Source organism: Pseudopodoces humilis, chromosome 14 (assembly GCF_049639895.1).
Source record: "Pseudopodoces humilis isolate 2021_Gansu_Grassland_sample_001 chromosome 14, ASM4963989v1, whole genome shotgun sequence".
Taxonomy (NCBI): Eukaryota; Metazoa; Chordata; class Aves; order Passeriformes; family Paridae; genus Pseudopodoces; species Pseudopodoces humilis.
Window position 1 is genome coordinate 14,890,606 of NC_142213.1, and position 19,917 is coordinate 14,910,522.

The 19,917-nt window shown below is 40.8% G+C and overlaps 1 long non-coding RNA gene across 2 annotated transcripts; it reads left to right on the forward strand.

The window, feature by feature from the left end:
* Positions 1 to 8,643: 8,643 nt before the first annotated feature.
* On the forward strand, positions 8,644 to 19,608 carry LOC148183159 (uncharacterized). 2 transcript variants are annotated; one of them, XR_015773768.1, is made up of 7 exons: positions 8,644 to 8,713; positions 12,507 to 12,574; positions 12,838 to 12,968; positions 13,222 to 13,367; positions 15,256 to 15,433; positions 16,170 to 16,303; positions 16,433 to 19,608. It is a non-coding gene; the product is annotated as an uncharacterized LOC148183159 (long non-coding RNA). The 2 variants fall into 2 exon arrangements; XR_015773769.1 differs by having other exon boundaries at positions 8,693 to 8,718.
* Positions 19,609 to 19,917: the final 309 nt, after the last annotated feature.

Below are 19,917 nucleotides of genomic sequence, written 5' to 3' on the forward strand. Positions count from 1 at the left end.
AGCCCTATAGCGCAGCAAATTTAATCTTTGAACAGGTTTATTGTTTTATCAGGTTTTTGTTTAAGAAGGGTTTCATTATATATAACATTGAGATAAATTTTTACATAGCAGATTTATTCAACAGGTTTATCCTTTTAACAGCCCTCATTGTATTTCAGCAGTTGGTGCGTGGGGTCTTATACATCAAGCAAGTTTATTACTTTATCAAGTATGAATTTTAAGAAGTTTTCCTAATAATAGAAGATGTGTGGAGATTTATAGGCGGCACATTGTTCTATTCAGTGTTTGAGCTGTTTTACCTAATGTAAGCTACATCGTAGCTACATGACAATGCTGCTCCAAATGGTGGTAATTGTGCTGTAACTCATACTATCTTCCCACCACTGTAATAGATCTCACTTTGCTGTCCCAGTGTTTTAAAAACCCTTAAAAGTCCAAGTACAACTACCCTGACTAAATTGTCTCTGTAAATTAGAAGAACAAAGTGAGGGAAAAAGCAGTATTGACATTAGTAAGTAAAAGGATTGTGCTGAGCTGTTTTGATAAAAATTCAGCACTTCTGGACTGCAGGAATTACAAATTCTCCAAAATGGGATGGAGAACTTGCTTTGGCATCTGTGATAGGGAATTAGCAGTGTTTGGTGTCATCATAAATTTTTGATCCAAGGGTTTTCTTCCAAAAATATCCATTACTGATTATTCAATCCGGAAATCAGTTTTGGAAGTTACATCTTCCAGAGGGAAAGGCAGGAAAATTCAGGCAGCTGTCCCTGATTTGTGGCTCTTGCTAAGGAAAGTAATTAAAGGATATTTGGGGTTTATGGCTTTTTTTAGGATTGTTTTAATCTTTCTGCTTCTGTTTGAAATGAGAAAAGTAATATTAAAAAAAAATCCTTTGAGATGTAAAGAGAGATCCCTATAAATGTTATTATTATTTTTGTACTTTTACAGCATGCAATTCAAATCAAGCTGTATCTCACAGATTTGTTCTAATGACAAAAGAAAGATCTATCACAAACTTCTTCATGTTGTGAAGTATCAATTAATTTGTAGAGCTGATGTGTTCAGTGTTTGCTGATGAAATGTTTTCTTATCAGAAAATGCTGATTCATCAAAACCAGCCTGCTTATAAATAGAAGTTAATTTAAATTTATTTGTCTCAGAAATACTGGGGGAGATCTGAATTTTGGTTGAATGACAACCTGTGTGTCTGTAGTTTAGGTTACAGTGATTTTTTTGGTAGAAATCTAAAATAATTTAAACAGAAATTAAGTGCTTCAAAATGAATAGATGGCTTGTTTTGTACTGGGTCATTTTTCTTTTTATTTCACATTTTGATTCATTAATACATTTGAGAGTTTGGATTTTCATCATGGCTTTGGACAAGACATTTTTTGTACCTCACATTTTTACAGGTGAGAGGAGTTTTCCTCCTAGCCCTTCAGGAACAAAAGTATAAAAAGAGTATTCCACTGCAAAATATACTGCAGATTTATATTATGATGCAAATAATCTGAAAATTTGATCCTTGCCTCTAACAGGTCCTGTTTTCCTCTCACCTTTCCTCACATGAGGAATTCTGACCCAAGGAAAGCCATTTGTGTGGTTATGGGATACATCCAGCAATTTGTGTTCCTTGGCATGTTTACTTCCAAATATTTTGTCCTGCTGCTCTCACATTAAAACTTTTCTGATCAATGGGATGCTGCCATCTAAAATGTGAAAATTACTGGACTTTTTTATTTGAGCAGGGAACATTAGCCATGTCCTAGTTTAGACATGGCTATATTTGTACTTATAAAACCCTTCTTGTGAACACAGGAATTAGTTCAACGTGATAACTCTAATAAAATAGGTGTACTTCTATGCAGTAATCACATAGCTCTTTTCAGTGGTTCTAGTATAGAAGTTCTTACTTTTAAAGACTAATTTGATTGACATCCACTTGATATTCTGTGATGACTTTGACATATAGTATATCTGGTTGACAGGTGCGTTGGGTGTACTCTACAGATATAGATAGACTTTAAAAATGTATTTTCTAGAGGTAATTGTATGGTTTAGATAAAATCTGCAGTTCCTCCCAATGTAACTGTTATAACTGGCAGCTCTCAGCTCATGAAATATTCTAGTTTAAGACCACTTAAAAAAAGAGACTGACACTTTGGATGAACAGATAAATTCAGTGAGCATTTTGTCACTGCCTGTGGCCAGGAGCTGTGGCAGATCTCCTGCTTCGACAGGACTTGGGTAGACAAGGAATTGGCACTTTACCTTGCTCCTGCTTCCCAAACATTGCTGGGCTGTGCCCTGAGCTTTCCTCCTTCCCAACTGTGTGTAGCTTGTCTTTATAGCACTCCCAGTGGGACAAAACCACCTTTTGTTTATGTTAACTTGATTCCACTGGCATCACTGGGGTTATTTTTCATTTCAAACACATACACTGGCACAATAAATAAGCTGAATTTCTGTAGCATTTTTAGTGAGGGGGTGGGAGGAAGATGTTAAAGGGAGATGTTAAGTATTTCCCTGTTAAGTATTGTTTCTAAATGATGAAGCTTTTGGAGCCAGGAGTTTGATATTTGTTATGAACATTTATTTCACACTTCAAGAAAGGCCTGAGTAGGTTCATGTTAAATTGTGGGTTTTTTTTGCTGAATCTTATGCTTGTAGTTTAACAGGCAAGTTTGAGGATGACAAGCACTGTCCTTCCTTTATAAGACTGCTGACAATCCAACTCTGCTGAGTTCTAGTGTGGTGTTGATGCCTTTCGGCTTGCGCTGTTTCCTGATAATTTGTGTTCTTCCTCTTCCTGAATCATCGTAACTACTGGTGCCTTCCTTGAAAGTTTTGATGTGTCTAATGCAGTTGAGGGTCTGGCACGGTGGCTCTGCCACGTGAGGTGTTGTGGTACAAAGTTACAGCAGCACTGGCAGGCAGGCACTGTCTCTCCTCTGTTCCTGCCTAACCTTCCTTCTCCCACACTCCTAAATTGCTCTATGGAGATGATCCATTAAGAATCACAATAAAGCATGAACGTTTGAATAACCTTTGAAATTATTGACAAATCAGCCCCAATGGACTGCCTAGGAGCCTAATGTAGAAGAAAGAGATCGATGACAATGCTGCAGAGACAGGATCCAGGTTGCACAAGCAAGGGGATATATGATTTTTGCATGCTGCCACTGGAGCACAGACATAGCAGGAATGATGCAGTCTTTGAGTGGACCTGCTTTTCTTCCCATGTCCTTTTTGCAGGTGGGCTTCACCAGGTGCCTTCTCACAACACAGCCTGGCTTCATCAGGAACTTTGGAAGAAGTGACAAGCTGAAGCCACCAAGGGCTATAACCCAGTGAGGACTTAACATGAGCTTGAAGCTTACGTTGTGTGAACCTGGAAACTCCAATGCCCCTTCTCATCTCTGAAATTTCACCCACAACAGAAGGAATTCACTCCAAACCTTTGTGTGATCCCTGCTGCCATCACATAGAAGTGTCTATAATCTAAAACATCAATTCAGCCACAAACTAGCCTCAAATTATCTCCAGTTTTCAATTACAGAAGATGTAATTTGGTCAGAATCTCAAAAGAAATCCGTTTTAAAACCCAAGTCATCACTGTCTGAGTCAAGTTCATGTTACTTTTCTTCCTTCCATTCTCATGAGAACTGAGACCTTGAGTTAGCCATTCCCATAGGAGTCCTGGCTCTTGGCAGGGGTTGGCACAAGGGTTCACATTGCTCCAGTTTTTCTGGGCCACCCAGGAGGTTGGATGTGCACACACTTGAAAGGTAGGTAACAAAGTTAAGTTGTTAATGGCTGTTACACCTTATTCTATAGGAAAAGCATTATTTAACAGAGTTTATTCATAAAGCTGAGATGTTTGGTGGACTAATGCTCCTGTACTCCCCTTTTTTTTCTTTTTCCAGATAAATGTGTCCCACCCAGGCCTGTTTGGCACAACAGTGACCTCTAAAGGCTCGTTAGATTAATGATGTCCCCGGGGCTGTCTGGCTTTAATTCTTACTTAAAGGCAGATGTGTGGCTCTGTATCAGGTATTACCCCCTTCATGCTGAGCACATCTTTAGAAAGGTCAACTCTTGGTAGGATCTGAAAGCCTGCTCCTTTTCCCTTGTGCTGTATAAAGGCACCTGACCTTTCAGTGATCCTAATTTCTCTTCCTTTCCTCTTCTCTCCACCATCCCTCCAGCCTATTATTTATTGAAGTGGAAAGGACTTCACCACCCCCCCCCCCTTTTTTAATTTTTTTCCCAAATATTTTCTAAAATAAGTGACCAAAACCAGTGATGACACAAGCAAAAATCCAGGCTACCTTGATATTTCACCAAGAACCTCCTCTTTTCAGGGCAATCCCACTGTGCAAAATTTGGAGCTGTGGATATGGTTGTGCTCTGTCTTGCACTGGGAGACCCTATGTTATTTTTAGTAGATGAGTGTATTTAAATGTAAGATATGTATGTTTGGGGGGTTTTCACCTTAAAATGTACTTTCCACTAACACCAAGATATTGGTGTTTTATTGGGCTGGTTAAAGATGGGAAGGAGTAAAGCCCAGGGGAAGAGGCAAGAGAGGATAATGGGTTAGTGAGGGTTGAAATAAAGCAGAGGAAGCAGAGTGTAAATATGAGCAAAGGGGCAAAGTGAGAAAGGGGACAGTGAAGACCTGGGGGAAATAGGAAAGCCTTGAGTAATTGCAGAATTTTAAAGACAGCTGCAATGGGCAGGAGGCAAAAGCTGAAACAAAACCTGTGATCCTACCTAGACACCTTAATTATGACTGCAGTTTTGCAGCTGTGGGTTGTACACATCTCCTGTTCAATTGACTTGCTGTCCTTTCCCCAAACCACTTCACCCCTCTTTCTAAAGGGGAAATTTTCTAGTTTAACAGTTATATTTTTTCTTTTAATTGAAAAATGACATGGTTTTGGCAAACTTGTTTTCTGTCAGCAAGGAGCTAGTTAGCTCTTTGGTTGGTTCCATTTCCCTGGGAATTATCAGTAATTGATTTTTTTTTTTTTGTTCAAATCACTGCACTCCAGGGGCTTGTCTTTCTTTCTAAAATAAGACTAAAAGCAACTGCAGTTGGAGGTGGTACCCCTGCCTGGGCTGTTCAATTCTTAGACTTTTATCATGAACATCTTTGCCCTTTTTGTATGGTCCTGATGGCATTCTTTGCTTTAGAGTTTTTCTCCCAAAGGGTTGGTCTCTCCCACTCAGCTGGGGATTTACTGCTTGTTTCTCTATGGAGCTGGCTTCATCTGGGATTAATAAAAAGGTCTTTTATTTCAGTTTGGCCAACTCCAGCACAGAGTGATTGAGAGAAGCACATTATAGATAAAATGATTTTGTTTTGGACCTCACAAGAGCACCCTTTTGCCCAGGTTTGGAACTCAGAACAATGAGATTCTGCTGGAGATTTATCACGTGCCTGGTGACAAGGAGCTGGAAAATTATCTAATATTACTCAAAAAGAGTGCACAACGCATGCAAAGCTGTTCAGAAACAATATTAGCCAGACTCATTATTAAAAACCTTCTAGAATTCAAAGTGTGACTGTAGACAAAAACTTAGCTTGAGGGGATGGGAAGGAAATGAAACACCCTGTGCTTTAAAGGATTCATACAAAAATGTTGTGAAGGAGAACTATAGCTCCAGTTTACAGGAATAAAACCAAAATAAAACTGAGAGACGTGAGGAAGACGATGCTGTTCAAATTGCTGAGCAAAGGGTCTGAGGGTCTGAGGAGTGGGTTCATGTCCTGGCCATCCCCAGAGAGAGGCACAAGGTCCCCAGGAGCACCGAGGGTCCCCCTCTGTGGTGGCAGCAGTGTGTGGGGACAAATGCAGAGCGAGCAGTGGCTGCTGGAGCTGGCACAGGGAGCCTGCAGGGAAGGGAAGGAGAGAGGCCACCCCTGCCCAAGGGCTCTGGAGGTGTCAGGTTTGCCTCTGCTTGATTAGCACTCCCTGTGACCAGGGGATGTACCTCACTCTGTTTATGTTTTTGGTTCTTATAATGAAAATGAGATCCCTCGTGTAGCCCTCTGCCATTTTGCACGTCAGACTGAAAGTATATATGCTCATTGTGGGTATTAGTGTCTCAGCTTAATGACAGAAGCCTCGGACAAATAAATCCTTGTGCCATGGAGGATTTTCCTAATGAAACTGAAGTACAATACTGTTTACATAATGTCCTTTAGACTCTATTCAAAACAGCAAATGCTGGACGTCGCCGTTATCCACCGACACCAGCTAATACAGGCAGAAATGAAAATGTAATGCAAAGTGGCAGCTCCTTTTAACTTTTCTCCAAGTCTCTCTTGTGGCTCTGAGCATCCCCTCTGAACTTTTTCCCTCCTGGGCACCGGGATGTTTTATATGTTGGTTTTTGGTTGGCTTTTTTTTTTTTTTTTTTCCCTTAATATATTGACATTCCAGCCCTTGGAACAAGGTCTTCACTCCTTTTCTCATTTCGAGATCTTGTTTTGGGAGAGCTCTAACACCTGTCCACTGATCGCCTGCCAGTCTGCATCTGTGCCCAGCTGACAGAGCTGTCTGCTTTGACTAATGATGTGATTGATGGACAAAATAAGGAAGAACACACAAAAAAACATTTCTGTCTGGTCTGGTGTGTCAGCAAGCCTTCATCAAGTGGCTGCTGAAGGTATATTTTGCTGCATGCCTCATTACACAGTAATGGCATTCCCAGGCAAAGCTGTTTCTTTTCATGACACAAGACAGCAGGCAGCTTTATGGACTCTGGGCCTATCGAGCCTGGAGGAGAGAAGCACTAAAGAGTGGTCATTTCCAAAAGTGCCTCAAGTTGCTTTTTTGTTGTCATGAATTTAATATGAATCAACACAATATGAAATGAGCATGAGGAATTTTAGTGACTAGTCATTTTTTTAAGACTGCTGTCTAAACAGCCATCAAGGAAAAAAAACCAAAACATTTTCTTCTACCAAACCTGTTGCAAAAAGAAGTCATCTGTCAATTTTATTACATTAAAAAAGTACAGAGAGGTATATAGCCCAAACAAATCCTTCAGTGCTTCAGTGCTAAACATGTGGAAAATACCACACATGTAAAGTTAAAAAAAAAGGCAGGTGACTGGCAGAGTGAATGGAGTATTTAATAACTAAGGTTTAAATGGCTCTGTGTTCGAAGAAGGCTCTTGTGCAGTTCATATATCACGTTGGGGACTGCCTGCTTCAGGAAACACGACAATTAAGTGATAGTCATTAGGCAACAGGGCGTGGGGCTGTGGAAGGGTGGCCACGAAAGCCCAGCACACCCTTCACTGCAGCAAGGGAGGGGCAGGACTGATGCAAGAGGGAAAGAGGTGGGAGCTTCCTCCCCTGCACACAGCATCAGCCTCCATTTTCCTCCTCTGCTCAAAGTTGTGCCATTCACATCTATCCTCCATCCTTCCCACAGCTCCTTTTCACTCGGTGTCTTCCCTCCTTTTACTTCCCTTGGAGTTTTTGCATTTTGAAATACTTAATTTCATCCATTAAAAGAACCAGGGAATTAGTTATGCTTGTTCACAAAAAAAAAAAAAAAAAAAAAAAAATTGGATTGTTTTCCTGTTACTAATACAAGAGGTCTTTTACCATTGGCTATTTGGGATAATTCGTGAATTTAATGAGTTGTGATTAGTTAAGAAATTGTTCTACATGTAATAAATACTACACACTAAATTAAAAAATGTACATGAGTTCTTTATACCCACTTAAAGAGAGAAAAACATCGATGTAAATTCTTGTTATGACAAATGTAAAAGATAATCTTTTAAAGTGCATTTAATTTACTGTAATAGTAAGAACCACTTTATCGATGCCTAAGAGAACAGAAAAAATGAATACAGGATAATTCAAAGCAAATAAATAGCATGATTAAATTCAGTATGGCACTTACTTACAGACACAATCACGTTACCTCTACATACCAGTTGAAAGAATAATAACAGAATACCATTTTTGATTCAAGAATAAAAGGCTTCTGCATAGATGTGAATAACTAGGCAGGCTGTTAAGCTGCTTTCTCTAGTCTTGGTTTTAAATAAGACAAATCCAGGCTCAAGGGAAGAAGAAATTCTGTTGATTGAAAAGTTTAAACAAAGTAATTATTCTATCAAATGCAGTAGGGGAGCTAAGTACCACGAAATATCAAACATCTGCAGGTTTCCAAGAAGTTCTCTGCTGAAAACCAGAAGCAGCTGGGTGGAGGAGAGGCCATTTTATCAGTAACCAATGGGTTTCTGTGCTCCACTGACCTTGAAGTCAATACCAGTGCCAAGAGCTCACTGTCTGCTGTTTCTTCTTGCATTATTGGTTTGAGAACCATAAAAATGTCAGAGATTTACTATAAATCACAATTCAGTGGGGTTTTGTTGTCTTGGTTCATTTTTTTTGCTTTAGCTGAGCCTGACTATATTCATTTGTGAATTGAGGGCAAGTAGTTAGCAGAATCTGTCTCGTTGCCTTTTCCAGGGAGCTTTGCTGTATCTCTAAGAGGGAGTTTTGTATTTCTGTGCTAATTTGGCATCCCTGGTGGGTGGGGCTGGGTGGGGGCAGCTGGTAGGAGCTGTGGTGCTCCTGCAGTGGGCTTTGGTGTGAGCCCAGACAGGACAAATGGCTTTTTTCTTATCTCTCTTGCTGCTTTTTTTTAATCAGTCGGATTCAGCTTCTGCTTTGGTAAGGTAGACATTCAATTTTTTTGGCCTGTTTTCCCTGAAGTTGTTGTGTGTGTCAAATTTGTCATGGTTTAATGGCTTGCTGTATTTCCCTGCACTGGAACCACTAAACACATTTTCATTTAAGTTGGGATCTTTAAAGAATGATCATCTTATCCATCTGTTCAGAAAGCACGAAGACACAAATCTGGGTCAGAAAAGAGACTTGGAAAAATCCCCTGTACTCAATCAGTTTCTGGCAAGTGAATTTGTCTCATGACTTCAGGAGCTGGTGGAAAAAGAGAGAATTTAGCTGCAAAAATATTGTTATCAGCTCTTTGCTTGGAGCCATGGCAAACAGGTTTCCAGTTTTGTAGATGGTAGCAGAGAAACTCAAAAGGATATTTAACCTTAGGTTATTTTCCTTAATCTTAGAAGAACCAGCCACCCGTTAACATGCCTATATATATATATTTATATATAGGAACATACAATCTTTTCTTTCCTAATCAGGTTTGTCTATCTCCCTTGATTGATTTTTCCTTTTTCCTAAATCTTTAATAATTTTTCTTCATGGTTTCTGCATCCTGTCCAGGCTTTTCTTTCTGTTCTCTGTATGTGATACAGTATTTAAAGCCCATGGCTCTAGAAGAAATCTGCTTATTTCTTCATTGTTTCTGACGGGGGGAAAAAGCCTCTGAAGATCAGATGGCTTAATTAAATGTCATTTGGATTGGAGGATGGGGGGGTGCAGGGAGTACATTTGAGGTATTGGAACTATTTTATGAGAATGTATTTATATAGGGATCATCTGTACACAAAGAAAAGCAGGTTTTGTCCTTGCCTGCTTTTTGAACCCAGGAGTGGGATCCATAGCTCACTGAATGTTTGAGTTACAGGTTCAGTGTTTTCTGGGATGAGCACCTTACTCCAGTGTAGTTTCTAGTGGCTGAAGTGGGGATTTGACACACACCAGGCATTTGAGTGGTGTGTTGTTGGCCCGTGCTGCTGAGGTTGAGTTGTGCTCCTTGCTCCTCCCAGAACCACCAGGAACCTATGAACCCATCCCAGAACACCTGGCCCCCTTGGGAAAACCTTTTGGTTCTGAAAAGCTGATATCAATGTTTGCAATATTTGTTTCTGTTGAAGGCATTGTGAGATCCTATCGATTGTTATTTATCAATATTGGTTGTTATTGATATTGTTAGTGTTAATTAGCACAGAGGAGCCGGATTGAAGCGACAAAGGCCGGATACAATTCCTGCTGGGGAAGGGAGAGAGGTGGTGCTGCACAAGTGGGATGGAGTTGTTCCTTGGGGAAAGACAGGGTGAGAACTCTTTGAAGAGATGACACACAAGGTCTTGGGCAGGCATTTGGCTCAGGCCACGCTTTCCACTCCCCTTTCTCCCTGCTCACTTTGGGTGTGGTCCTGTGGAAGCTTCTCTGAAACACAGAGAAAGGCATTTCTGTGAGCCACCACCCCTGCCTTGCATGGCAAACAGCGGTGGCAGCAGGGATGGCACACACAGCGGTGCTGAAGGTCTTTTTTCTGGGAAAAAAACACCAAAAATATTCAATAAACTATGGATTGCAGGACTAGAATGCTGCAGACGCGTCAAAGCCTGGAAAGTTTAATGGAAAATCTTACATTCTTGTTGATTATTAACATGAGGACATTTTTCCACTTAAAAAGGAGAAAAACTAATTATTAGTTCTTGAGTGCTCTGTGACCACTGATCTTTATAGAGTGCTATGATGACTGGAGCTGTGTGAATAACTGATGTTTCCGTTCCTTGGCAATACTAAATGTGGATAAATAGCTCAGTCAAATGAATTTTTTTTTTTTTCTTCTGCTTCTTTACTGTTAACTTTTATTTCTTTTTGTGCCTTTCAAAACAGAATGGAAGAAAATGTCAGAGAAAACTTAAGTTTAAAATGCTTCAGTATTCTCAGATTTTTATTTTTTACTGTCACTGTGCTCTTAGCAGTGCAAATAATGCAGTGAAATGGAAACAAATTTCTAGCTGTTTTCATTTTTGGTTTTTTTGGATATTTTTTTAACTTGAGAGAAGGCTTTTCATAGAATAATTTTGTTTATATTTAGTGACAGTACCTTGCATATGGAAGTCCTTAAGATGTGAGATTAAGAGCCTAACAGCTAAAGGCAATATAACCAATTTTAATCTTCTGGTGTCCACAAGAGGGGAAGAGTCCCTCTCCTTGTTAACATCTCCCTCAGGTTGTAAGGCTGATAGGGAGTTTAAGAGCCCCACTCAGTGACCCTCAGACCACGCTGCTGAGGGTTGCTGTGTGTATTTGTGACCAAGGAGAGATCCTCCACCACCACAGGCATTTTCTCCTCATTTATGCTGCATTACTTTGTCCATGCAGAGTTTTGGGTGTGGGTCTGCACATCCATAGCAGAGAGCTCCAGTGCATTTTGAGCACACCTTTGCCCCTTAAAGGTGTCCAGCAAGGGGCAGAGTGGAGGAGCTGTGCTGTCCATCAGTTCACAATCTGCTAGTGTGAAATGCACGGTGAATATACACTGTATTGTATTAAATGTTATCTGCATATGCAATACATCAGGAGAATGCCGTGTATAATGCAGCCACCATATGTCATATAAAATAAAAATGAAGAGGGTATATGAGCAAATACTGTAGAGCATATGGCAATATGAATATTAACCTCAATCTATAAATAGCTTCTGAAATATCTGTTTTAAAACAGGGAAAGAAACTTAACATAATAGCAATTGAGTAGAAATTGGGCATCTTTTAAAGTTCTTGATGTCAAGGAGGCAAAATACCATTTCAATACTTAGATTTAATATGTACTTCACACAGAAATAAATCATGTAATATTTTCATGGCGGGCATAGAATTTTATGATTTTTATGACGATCATGGAATTGGGATTCATATTTTATAGATAGCACTAATACCAAAGAAAATGCATGTGAGAAAAGGTCTTAGGGAGGAATGGCAGTGAAGTCACAGAAAGGAATGGAAAACTTAAAGTAATTAGGCATTTTTTATAGGTTTGGGCTTTGTATTCAGAATAGCTTTTGGTACATTCACAAGCCAAGTACATTGATTTTAAATGTTTAAAATGGAGAACAATAAATTACTCGGTTTCTGATTGCACAGTAAGACTGAATTAGTTGTTTTGGAGGTAATGTAACATGTGTTTGATCTTAAGAGTGGTTTTGTCCATACACAGGGTTTGTACATGGTGACCATTAACCAGTGTCTAGTTCTCTTGCCACCTGATCTCCTGAAAGACAGAACAGTGTAACACACTTGGGTCACTACAGCTTGCTCACTGCATTCCCTATCAGTGAATGCACCAAAACCTAATCTCATATGGAGAGACTCTTGTTAACGATGCCTTGTCAGCCAGCATTACCCCAAGGAAAACAGTATTTCCTTCTATCTGGGATGCTCTGAAGGGAGGGCAGAGAGCACAATGAATTTATGCCCTAAGCAAAATTAAAAGATGAACCTTGGTTATCTTGAGCTTCCCTGGCATATGGGGCAGCCTTAAAGAAGGGACAACAGACAACAGTTTTACCAAGCAGCTTAATTGGGATATTCTGCCAGCACAATGTGGGGACTTGAATTCGATGCCCACCTTTGTTTATCAGAGGACTTTTAACTTGGGTTTCCTGCTTCCTTAGATATGCAGTACAGATTTGGTTATACTGGGGTACCACAAGGGAAATATTCCACATCTTTCATATGGAAACTGCTCTGTCTTTCACCCAGGCTTAGGTTCCATTCTGTTTACCATATTTTGCTTTCTTTGCAAGTGGTGCTGCCATGTGAATATGAGTCTGGCTGGCTGTGGCTTCCCAAAGGGCGACTCCAGTCCTCATGGGTAATTTTCAGCTTAATTACTTCTCATTTGAGTAGAGGGTCTCAACTAGCTGGAGGAAAAGCAGTCTGTAAGGAGAATGGAAACTGCTTGGGGAAGAAAGGGGAACAGTGCAGTAGGAAGAGAGGGAAATCTGTTTCTGTTATAGAGGACATGAGGTGCTCAGGAAGGAAGGCCCTGGCTGTGGGAGTATTCAGCTTCTGCCTTGAAGCAGCCAAGCTGCAGTGCCTGCCAAGAAAATGAAAAAGGATATTTTCTTTTACTAGGAATTAGCCCAGTCGGTGTTTTCATTGCTGAGGGGGCACAGGATAATGCTGCTATCAGCTTCGTTATTTACTTCATCTCTGGCTCACTCAGCAGCTGCTTCCTTGAATCAACATGTCCCTACCAAATTATGGTAAGGTTTTTTTACTTAATTTGTGAAACAAGCCAAAAGTCTTTTAAGACAAGGAATGGATTGCAAGGGCAGACTGATTTGGGGCCAGTTTTAACAGCATTTCATAGAGTAGAAACCATAAGGAGATGGCCCTTTGAGCTGGCATGGATTTTCTAAAGACCAGGATGCATGTGAAGGGCTCAGTCCATGCCCCTGTCCTGGGATGCAGCACTAAGAAATGCAGTGGTGTTATTGATGTGGTACTTTCTTACAGAATTCATAAGAATTTACCCTAGGAGACCTTCCAGGTGTTACCTGACAAGAAATATTTTAAAAGCAGCAGCTCCTTCCCTTCATCCTGATGGAGACCAGCAAAAGCAAATACTGGGAACACTGGTAGCAGTGGGGAACATTTCTGCTGTAAGTATTTCAATTTCTGCCACCTTATCTCAGGTGTCTGGACTGGTGCTGGCCTCAGGCATGGAAAATGTGCTTTGTGAGGGTGAATTACAGCTTCACCTGTACACAAACCATACTGCAAATGCAGAGGGGCAGGTGCCAAAGTGAAGCTTGTGCTTTATCACATAGGTTGTGGGTGTGCTTTCCCTGCTGTCACTGCCTGGGGTTTGTAAGCTGTGCACTAAAGACTTGTGGCTTGGGAATCAGCTTGGCCCAACTAGATTTTCCTGGGAATTTGAACTGTGGTTTGTAGAACACAGGAGGCCAAAGGTAGATGCATACTGGTTTGTTTTTTTTTTTAAAGATTACTACTAGCCCTGAACAAACCTGAGCCACCCTCTGTCACAGGTGAAGCTTTTAGAGGAGAAACCATCCTGCTGAGGGCCATGGCAGGGTGACCCTGCTGCTGGCTGCTCACCTGGCAGGAGTTACTCCTAAAAACCTTGTGATACTCTAGCATTGCTGATTTTCCATATTATTAGGACATGGTAGTCCCAAAAGGCTTGTAATGCCTATAGGTTTTACCTCTCTAAGTGCATATTCATCTGATTGAGTTGGTAGCATGCTCTGACAGTGTGTCTGTCGCTCTTCCCCTCAGCTACTCAGTTCATTGGGGTCTGCTGGTGGGGCATTTCATGTCATACTCTGTAATATCTGCCAGCAAGATAAGGAAAGAAGGAATCTACAAAATATCTGAATTTTACCTTTGCCTTCTAAATTATCCTGATTTTTTAGCTCCAGCTGGGATGCTTTGGTCCAACCATGTTTTGCTTTCCACCAGGTTAATAACAGTTAGCAGAAATAATAGAGCAGAGCAGGCTTCTCATAGCAGTTGTCATTACTAGCAAGCATAGTAAAGAAAAATAATTGACTAGCAAAAGGTTTGATAACTCGGAGTTTTATGTTTCTCAGAAATGACTCATTCCCATATGCATCCTCCAAACTGCATTCTGCATGCTGAACTCGCCATAACCTGCTCTTAGAGAGGCTCTTCTCTCACATTCCCATTTTGGCATTAGAAGCAATAAAAGTAACAGCAGCTTTGAAGAGTATGTAAATGTATAATGGCTTTCCAAAGCGGATTGATAATTACTTATTGCACTAAATAATCCTAGAAGTGTGTTAGAGGAGGAATGTGAGAAGAACGAATGAACTTACATAAGTAGAGAAATCTATGCATCCCTTCTGCTGTCTGATTCATTTAAACAGTCTTATTACAGTATCAGTGTGGAGGGGAGATAATGAAGGCTGTCTTATGTTGTTATATCTTTTTTCCAGCTTGTTTTATTTTAAGAAATGCAATGGTAGCTCTGGGTGGAGTTAGCAGTCATCACTGCCACTAGAATGTAGCATTTACTTCACTCTGCATAACGTGGAGCATACAGCAAACATGTTAAATGTAAAAAGTTTAATTTTTGTGAAGTAATTATTTAGTACCTTGATGGTGATGGAGTTTTGTTATTTTGAAAAATATTTCCTTTTGTATATTTTTTAAAAAAATAAGCTTTCAGCTGGCACCAAGTAGATTAATTTGACCTTTTTAAAGCTAATTTCCAAGAATTACCTCCTCTTTTAAGCTAAATTATTTTGTAAATAAAAAGGTGTGACACAAGAGCATAGGAAGCAATTGAGCTTTATTCATCAATGCCTGTCTCTTGAAATCAGTCAGCACGGCAGAGCTTGATACTTGTGTTAGAGGACAGGTAGTGACATATTGCTGGCCACTTTTTCCTTTCTTGCTTCTTAGTTTTTTGGGGTTTTTTTAAGTACTTTTTGGAAGTCGACTTTTCTGCAGGTAGCTTTTAATTTAATGGGTAAGAAATAATGCTTGTTCTTTCTCCATTCACAGTGAACACGAGATGGTATGAAGGACTTGTTTTGGTATCCACTGCAGGATACTGGGAAAGTGGGATTTTCAGAGGTGCTGAATGACAGGTGAAAAGAGGGGGTTCAGGTTTCCTCCAGCTGAAATTCAAGTCTTCAAACTGATGCAGCTGCAAACATCCCTTTAAACCTTCACTCGAGTTGTGAGTAATTGAACACTAATTGTTACTTGAGATGCACACAGAGTGGCACTGAGAATGTGAGTCGTTCCCCCTCTGATGGTTGGGTTTGAGCTGAGTTTTCGTGGGCTCTGCCCCCCTGGCTGCCAGCAGTGGGGGCACCCAGGGCTTGAGCAGCAGCTATTTCTGAAACAGGGCCATGGTGGAGAACAAGGCCTGGATGTTGCAGAGGGGGAAAGTGCACGTCTCTTTTTCAATGTAATTTATTTTTATTTCCATCTGTGATCACAGTTTTTTGCCCTCGGTGAAATCTTGGGACCGGGAACCTTATCCCTGGTGTAGGTGAAAGATGATGCAATGCTGACACACTTTGTGCCTCCTCGTGTTCCTGTGTCCCACCTTCAACTCTGGCAGAGGGGTTATTGTGCCAGGCATGTGCAGGAATATTCACTTCATTTAACCACTTAAGGGAGCAATGATTTTGCAGCTGATATTTCAAATCTCATCTATTTGTCCACTCTCACTGAGGAGGGTTAAAAGAACTACTTACTTGTCACAGAATCCATGACAAATTCATTGATATTGAATATATTTCAATTAGCAAAATTAACTGGAAACATTTAACATTAATTGGTCAGTGGTTTTTTTTTGTTGTTTTTTTTTTTTAAATGCCTATCTCTCCCTTCTGGAAAAGAATGTTTGCTTGCTTGCTTTTCCAACAAAAATCCCATGGAAAATGTTTGGAAATATCTTCTTTTAGGGCTAAAACCCTTGGATGAAACCAGCTAGAATTACACCTTCTCAGCGAAATAGCAGCAATTAGGGCAGATGCCCTCCTCTAACTCTGAGCCAGGCAGCCTGGGTGACAAATATGTCAAATTAATACATCACCAGGTATGAAAGCGCAGTTAGAATTTGACTGAGGTACTTCCAGCCTGAAAAAGAGAACGATTTATCAATGCAAACTTAATAACATCTATTTGAATCTAACTAAAAATCAATATTTCATTACCAAATTGTTAGTGAGAATGAAGAAAAATTGCGGAAGTCGGGCAGTTTGGTGGAAGAGAAGCATCAGGAGTTCAATGTGAAGACGGGATGATTCATGAGGCCAAGCTGGTGGAAGGGTGAAGGAGGACGAATGCAGAAAACTTGGAGGGCCCTCTCTCTGGTGACCTTGGCAGCAAAAGGGAAAAAAATACCAGAAAATGAAAGTGACTGTCAACTCCCAACAGGGATGGATCACACCATAAATCAAGCATAGCCCTGAGAGAGAAGAGAGGGGCTTAGGGTGGGGGGCAAGCGTGGCAGAGGAAACCGTTGGGTAATTTAACTCTTTGAACCTTGCATGCCTTTTATTCGTAGTTTAACAGAGTTGGTAAAACATATGTGAATCCCTTCCCTTTGCAGTGGTTTACATAAAAGTGTGTCAGGGGCAGATAGATGGCGAAACATTGCTTTCCATTGGCTGGGATTTAGAGTACAGTACCAATAAGTATTTCCTTCAGCCCAGGAAAAGAGAAAAATGAGAGACGGAGGCTCCTGTGACACATAACTAAATCAGTTGGATGGGAGGCCTAATCCAGGAGAGACTTTTTGGTGATTTGCAGGGGGAAAAATATAGATTTAAGGACATTAGTATTTCTATTACTGAAATAATCTATTGATCCAAACAGCAAGCAAAAAAATCACTCCTTTAAGCCTGAAATACAAAGGAAACAGAAGGTCTCTTGGCTTTTTTTAACTTTTAATATTTGTTTAGTTCTTGAAATCTGTTGTCTGACAGAAGTGAAGGAGGTGACTACCACAGAGGGGGAGGTGATTGCCACAGAGGGGCTTGTAACTGTCATCTGGCAGGAGTGGAAGGGGATTTTCAGGAAATGTGAATATTACCTCTCTCAATTGGAATTAAAACAGTGTCTGAGCACTTTATTTGCTAAAGAGAGGCACAGAGTATTCGTTCCTGCTTTTCACAGAGACTGTGGTTTTTACCCTTTGTCCTGATACGTTTTCTTACATTTTAAGGCTTTTTTTCCCCTTTTTTAATCCGTCACAGTAAGAGACCTGCGTTTTCTTTGAGACCCAAATGGACATGTATTCATACCATCCATGAACAGTGAGCACCTTTCATTTCCAGTTGTAAAAAATGACTGACAGCAGAGCATCTGTAATCCTGCTGTGCTGGGAGGCAAGCCCTGTGTTCATGCACAGGCTTCCATGAAGGCACAGTGCAGCATGTTCTGATCCATACTGCCAGGAAAGGTGACTATGGTTGTTGCATGTGACTTCTGAATATTGAAGGGTGGCAGAAATAACAGTGCTAAAGGCATTAGAAATACACCTTGGGAATTCCATGCTGGAATGCTCCAGTGCTGGGGCTCCTGCTGTGCTCCAGACTCCAGCCACACCTTTGGAAGCAGCATCAGGGAGTAGTTGTGGTGTTTCCACACCTCTTAGAGTGGCCTTCACCAGGGGTATGGCACAGTTTTCCATCCCCTGGGGAGAAGGCAAAGGAGGGAACTGGCTCCCAAGCTCTTAAGACTTGAAGGTAGTGGGAAGATGCAATGAAATGTGAGTGGTGGGTTGAGGGAGAGGGACTTGTGTGCTGCGCTGAATAGCTCCCATTTCCAAAGAGGAGGAGAGTCCAGGAACTATGGCACTACAATATATTAGGCCAGTGAAAGTCATATTTTCCTGTACCTGGGGCATCCTTTGGCTCGCCTTTGTGTCGAGTGAGCCTGAAAATTAACATGTTTGTTCTTTCTTAGTTTTGAATCAACTTGCTGCTCTGTCTAGAGGCATTTGCCTGCCTGGTGCTGGCCAGAAGGGAGAGGATGGTGTCTGGCATTGTGCAGCTACGGGGCACCAGGCATGGGTTGTCACCTCCACCAGCGCTCCCAAGGTGACCTCTGCACAGGAGGCCATCACAAACTGGGTTTTGGGAGTAGCCTGATGCATTAGCTCTGAATTAGTAGGTGAGAAACTGGTTGGTACAATCTCCCAGAGGTCGTGCTGACAAGGTGTGTGGGTGGCACTCTGGGAGATGCTCCCAAGAACTTGGGTGCCAGAAAATGTCCAAAGAGCTCAGAGGGCTCCTGGGATTTTGTTAGCAGGTTGCTCCTGAGCGGTAAATCAGCTACCAGGAGGAGAGCAGATAAGGGGCAATGGTGGGGCTCAGAAAACATGGCACAGCATGTAGAAATCCTTACAAGCCTGGCAGTTCACTTCTGGTACTGCTTTTTTATCTAAATATAGGACTCATCTCAAAGCCTCACATGAGAAGTTGCAGATCTAATCAAGGTCAGAAGAACATTAAAAAAAATTGGAACAGGAAAAGGCCATCAGGACCAATGTTTCTGTTCCTTTTTTCCTCCTGTCTTAGCTCTGGATCTTGGCTCTAATTGCCATTTATTTTTTATTGCTCTCACTATACTTCTCATATAATGTTTATATTAATGGGCAGGGGGAGGGGGGAAGTGAAGAAACACCAGGAAATGGAGTGCAATTGGAGTATGTGAGATGTGGCTTTTGTCTTCTTTATCACTGTTTTCTTGTAGTACTTCCAGCTCAGATATTAATTTATCATTGAGAGTGCTGCAGAAGTGTGGTCCCTTGTATTTTATTGAAGGCTTGATCTAAATTCCAGATGGTCACCATGTGATCAAACCAGCCCTGGGCAAATAGGATATTTCTTTGTGTCTATATTTGATTTCTTTGCCAAATTCATACCTATCTAATCTTCTGCCCATGAGCCTGCATTCATTCATTCTTTAAAGAAGTGTGCAACAGCTCCACCTCCTCATGGGTTAGAGACAATGAGGGTGTTTGCAAATATTCCCCCTCTAAATGTGGTTAAAATGTGATGCTGTTGCAGGCAAATAATAGCTTTTCATGTCACAAAAATGTCTAGCTAAAGTTTACAACAGACAAATAGTTCCTCTCCTCAAAGAATGAAGGGTTCTCAGAAAGTATGCAGTGGGGGATGTGGGTGTATTGACACGACTCTGCTGCAAGAAAGTGCTTTGATTTTGGGGATGTGAAATGCTCTGAAATATTACTCAGGAAAATCCACAGAGCCCTTCTGCTTGTGGAGTCCCTGCTTTACTGTAGGAGTTTAATAGATGTGAATGAGAGACTGTCTGTACCAAGGAGGTTCTTTCTTTAAAAAAAAGGCAAATTTCAGATTATAACAAAATATACCCCAGAACACAGTAGTAACAATATAAAAACCTTCTTAATCATGATATGATTAAAGGATTTTTAAAATCTGCCTTGTAGTCACATTTCCATTTCCTGATAAATTCCATACTTTCTTTCAAATCACTTCTCATCATAATAATACGAACTGTAAAAAATCCTTCCATTTCTGCAGCGTGCTAGGAAAAAAATGGGGGTGGAAAGGAGAGAATTAAGAAGGCTCCAAGTTTTATCATTCTGTTCATAAAGCAGCACAGCAACCATAACTGCAACACAGAAAAGAAACAGATACTGTAATGTCTGAGGTATTC